This window comes from Phymastichus coffea, unplaced genomic scaffold (assembly GCF_024137745.1).
Source record: "Phymastichus coffea isolate CEN01 unplaced genomic scaffold, Cenicafe_Pcof_1.1 PCOF00032, whole genome shotgun sequence".
Taxonomy (NCBI): domain Eukaryota; kingdom Metazoa; phylum Arthropoda; class Insecta; order Hymenoptera; family Eulophidae; genus Phymastichus; species Phymastichus coffea.
Window position 1 is genome coordinate 1,852,619 of NW_026706843.1, and position 5,271 is coordinate 1,857,889.

Genomic DNA, 5,271 nt, shown 5'->3' on the forward strand with positions numbered 1-5,271 from the left:
TAATCGATCTCACATTCTCGACATATATTATGTGTTTGATCAACTTCGTCACGGCCGGAGTAGCTCCAGGCTCGGGCACTATACTATGCACGAGTAGTGTCATAACCTGCTCACCCTGAATGTCCCTATATCTCGCAATTCCCGTGCACTCGGCGAATACCCGCGCCGATCAATTCGGTTACTCGCGAAGGGGATTCATTCTCGTTAGCCCCTGGGTCGCCATTCCCGCCTTTTGATGCTAATATCCTGGATCCACGCGTTCCAGAAATCCGCGTCAAAGACCAAGTCGGAAGTGCTACAGGCGATCAACGTCACGCTCTTTCCTCCTAGTTCAATGTATAGCCTTAGGCCTAAAAGGTCCGGTTCCTTACCCGAGACTCCTCTTACAAGTATTTTCGGCGGCTTCAAACGCAACACAAACCTACTCGCCAATCCTGGGCCCATAACCGTACCCGAATCCAACAACGCCAGATAGTCCTTCCCGTTTATGTTAGTGGCAAGGAAAAACCTATTTTCTACCACGGCCACCTGAGCTGCGTTATCGTCTTTGCTTTGATTTGCGGGCTTTGGTTTGCGAGCTGACTGTCCGATCTTGTCTCAGCCCTCCCCTCCACTAAAATGGAAAGAGTTTCTGCTACCTTTGCATGGCCTACCGGATCCACCTCAAATTCTCTTTGCCCACTCTCATTCCTTCGCTCTTGGTTGTCCGAGAGCAACAGGAAGCGATACGGCGAAATGGTCGCTATCCGCTCCACTTACGCTCGATCGGACAACCTACGCTCTATCGAATCACTGACCTAGTATTTCGGACTTCCTATTATTGGCCGTGTTATCCCTTTTATCTTTACTGGGCTCTAGCACTTTATCCTTCTCTGATCTTGTTACCGCCTTCAAAAATTCACCGTTGTCAATATCCGACTTCGCCAATTGTTCGTAACGACGCGACAAAATATTCCAAAACTCTCTTGCTCTGACATCAAGCACTCCCGAATACGCGTCACCGACTACGCGCGCCTGTTTACTCTCGGTGCTTTCACTGTTCCGGTTGCGTGGTTTGGCTGCGAGTATTAATGCAGCCTCGGCCGGCTTAACCTCTTTTTGATCGTTTCCCTCTTCTGATCCGGCCAACATTGCGCGAGTCATCCTGCTTCGGTGCAACTCAATCACTAGCAATGCTTGCCCTAGTAGACTCAAGCAGGGGTCGACGAGTGAACTTTGGCCTCCGCCTGCGCGTTTCTCTGCTGCACTATACTGCTCGCGTACGTCGAGCAGTTCTGGAATACAATATCTACCGTTCCACAAACCTGGCAGCTGACCGCCGCACTCGGACACGCGTTCGATATCCGTTGTGTCCAGAGCATCCTGCCGTCCGTCCATCGCATTGAGTTCCGTCCTGTCTTCCTGCGCCGTAATCGATTGCGATTGCTCATTCGCAGCTGCAGCGATCCCTCACCTGTGATTTGATGCTAGCTAAGTTTGGCTCTCTGCTCGTCCGCTGATCTTTTCGACTCCGCTGGAGTGTGGATAGTTATTAACTTCACGCGACTCCTCGCGTAAAATGTCTTCAGGCAGGCCGGGTATAAAGCCGGTTTCGCAATCGGCAGAACTTAGGGGTGGATTCAATTCCGGGCACTCGCGTGACATCATGAAGCGCAACATGCACTCCTGGAGCTCACTGAAGCTACCTATTACATTTAGCCGATATTTTTCTAGAAGGTCCAATAACTCCGTAGACGACATCTCATTAATCCGACGCTTAAGAGCCCGCACTGCTCCATCCTTCATAATTTCGCGCATTATCGGATTTGTCACCCTATTCGGTGGTATCTCGATAAACTGCCAACTCTCTGCGCCGCCCCCGAATATCGGATGTACCCGTGTCACGCTCGCGATATGGGCAACACCGACGAACTCGTCAGACAGCTATAGAAAGAATTTCCCGTTCTCACTGGTTAATTAAATAGTTTGAAGTACGGAATTACACAGAGCTTCGTCATTGCGTACAACTGATACGTGAGCTGCGACTTCACGTAGCTCAAATAATCGCTCGAACGCTCTGCTTACCTCGCTCGCTTTTGACTATTTCAAATTCTCTTTCCGTTACCTCAAACGTTATCTCTCTAATATTTTTCCTAATAAAATCGTATCCTGTCTCTCTTTTTCCCTTTGGAGCTATAAGAACAACAATTTCCGCGCATTCCCCACAAGGGATACCATGTAACATGCTCGTTGCCTTAATTCGACTTCGCGATTCGCGCGTCAAATAAAATAGCCCAAATAACGTCACGTTACCAATTATTTATAAAGGAGAGGGTACGGCAGGCGCATTCGCTTCGCTGCGGAAGGCATCGATGGGCTCTCGTCGTCTAACAATTCTAAATTCTACAATTATGAGATAAGCAGAGAAACAGAAATTATCGAGAATTATTTGTCCATTCACATTCTTTATTTACACATCGGATAAAAAGGCGAGTTCGTCTTCGTGCAAGTAAACGTTCCGGAGATAAAGCATCGCCTCACGCTAAATTGTCCTACCGTCACGGTAGATGCAGTGCAATTTAAGAACACTCATATCTACTTGTCCTATCGGGACGGTGCTTTCATCGAGAGAGAAAAACAAAGGGTGCACCGAAATATGACCGGGTACCTTGTGACACTATTCTTTAAATTTAACGCGTTTTGGGGAATTATACTTTTTAACAATTCCCACGAGCCATGCAAGGGCCCGTGCCCAAGCGCCCTGTCACTAATGATTTAAAAGGGGAAGGTAAGGGAGGCTCTTTCGCTCCTCTGAACGGTGACGATGGGCCTCGTCACTAAATTGGCGTTTTGAGCTATGGATCGAGAGGAAGGGAATGACAGACGCACACAATGATCACTCCCGATATTCGTTAACAATATTTATTCCTCAACGTTTAACAATCAAAAGAGCGACGACACGGGTTTATGCGTCGTCCTCTACGGCCGCGTGCCTGCGCTCATGCGGACAATCGCACGGGAGCACGTTACAATAGTTTGAGAGGACTACAAAGGAGGGACTCGCCTTGTTCGCCGATTTAGCCATGCTCGCGGATGATCGCGAGCACTTCGCCGACGTGTCACGCACTCGCGAATAGAAAGAGAGAAAGAGAGAGAGAAACGACCTGATATGGTGAAGGCTGCGGACAGGAATCGCTGCTGGTACTGCTAGCAGGAAATGCTGCGAATGCTGCTGGCAGGAAATACTGCTGGAGCTGCTGGCAGGCTTGCGGCAGATTCAAATAGAATTCCACGATGCCTCAGGTGTTGATGGAAATCCTCTCCGGGCTGTACTCCGCTCGGGGTCATCTAGCTCCTTTGTCTCTGCTCGACTATTCGGTTTTTCTTGCGTGCGCACGCTTAGCCGTCAAATCGATCCTTTTAACTCAAGATTTTGGCTCGAACTCTCTTCCCAACCGTTCGCGTGCCAGCTCGAGCAACACCGGCGGCTTCACTCTCGCAAGCGGGTCGCCGCGGGTCGCTCGCGCTCGCTTACTTTCTATTTTCGACGCGTCAATCTTTCTCTCTTCTTCTTGCCGCAGCCGCTCTCGCTCCTAATTGACTCCCAATGACGATGCCCTGCTCAGGTATTGGCCCTGAAATAAAGCGGTGCGTGCATCGGTATTGGTTCGCAATTTCCGCCCCGCTGACCAGGACAAAAGCGATGGAGAGAGCGAGCCAGATAGGACCGGATATTCTAGCCAGGGCCCCGTTACAACCTGACTTGAGGGAGGGGCATCGTTGGAGATCTGGCGAAATGCTGCTGCTAATACTGCTCTGCCACTCTGCCACTCGACGTCCTCCTAGCTGCTATTGCTCGTTCTCTCAAGTCCGGTCGGATACGGCCGTAGAGGGCTGGTTAACTGCCTTAGCTTTCCTGCCACTTTCCGTTCCATGAGAGAAGGCCGATATCTATTCAAATCACTTGAATTCTCGCTCGCTTAATCACTCGCGACGCTGGTCTGGCCAGTACTGCTCTCGCTGTTTTATTCTTCATAGCATATCCCTGCCCCTTCCCTCAACACTCAAAATCGGTCAAGTGTCGCCGGCTACGCATACATGTGTGAGTCACGCCGGCGACACTATTTCTCTCTCTCTTCTCTCTGGTAAATAATGTGTGAAAACGGGTGTGACTTCGGTCTCCTGTTCAACGGCTGGAACTCCGCATTAATTAAACTTGTGTGAATGAAATATTTTGCAAATTTTTCGGTCTCCCGCAGGGTCCACGTGCCAGGAGTATTAATTGCTAGGCTCCTCTAAAAAAGCCAGTGAGTACCAAATTATAAGTGCTACTCCAGACAGGTTAGAAAATTCTGTGCAAATTTTCGTAAATTTTGTGAAAATTTGGCCCAAAATTTAGTATCTCTACGACTGCGCCAACTACTACAGCTCCGCCTCGGTAGAACCCGCTTAACTTTAATCGCTCCAATAGCATGAGCCAGTTCAGATGTAGTGTTTGTTGCCGTCGCTGTTTTCCTCTTGCTCGTCCTCTCGTTCGCTCTACAATACTGCTGCTTCAATCCGTTGCTCCGCTCGTTGATTACTGTCGTTGTTGTTTCCACTGTCCTTTCGTTGCTCGGTACTGCAGCAGCGATAAAGTCCGCTCACGCGCGCACCCGCGCATCTCGTTGGTTACCCACACGCACCGGTGCCGGGTATCCTTCGGAACACGACTGAGCGCGACCCAGCCACACACTCTAATACTCGTCCGCGCACCGGGCGTATCTCTGAAAACGAAAAACGTCGACGAGGTCGCGGGGCCAACTCCAGAAAATCGTTGACTTCGATTTTTAATCTGCGCGCGACTTTCTCTGCCCATAGCCTAGCAGAAACTCTAGAATTTTCCGCGATGATCCGCAATTCGAGCGCGCTCTCTCTCTCTTTCTCTCACTTCTTCTGCGCCATCTCGATCGCTCCAGCCGTCAGCTCAGTCCGTGTACAGCACCTCGTAAACAAAAATCCAAGCATGAGTGTGTGTATCACACGCACACACTCTTAGCTTGGCGCGGCGCACGGATATATGCGATAGCCTGACGGACAAAATCGGTCTAACCGAAATTCTCCGTTACAATCTGCTTTAGACTCCAGTGGCACCACTTTAGACTTGGGTAGGAACGCTGTGCGACCTGGTACGCAGGATGAAATCTCGTTACCGCAGGATGGGGGTGCTGAAAACCGTAAGGTCATTATCCGTGGCCTCCTCAATGAGACGTCGGACATTTCTTCTAATGGTATGCGTAGGCTGGCTCTGCC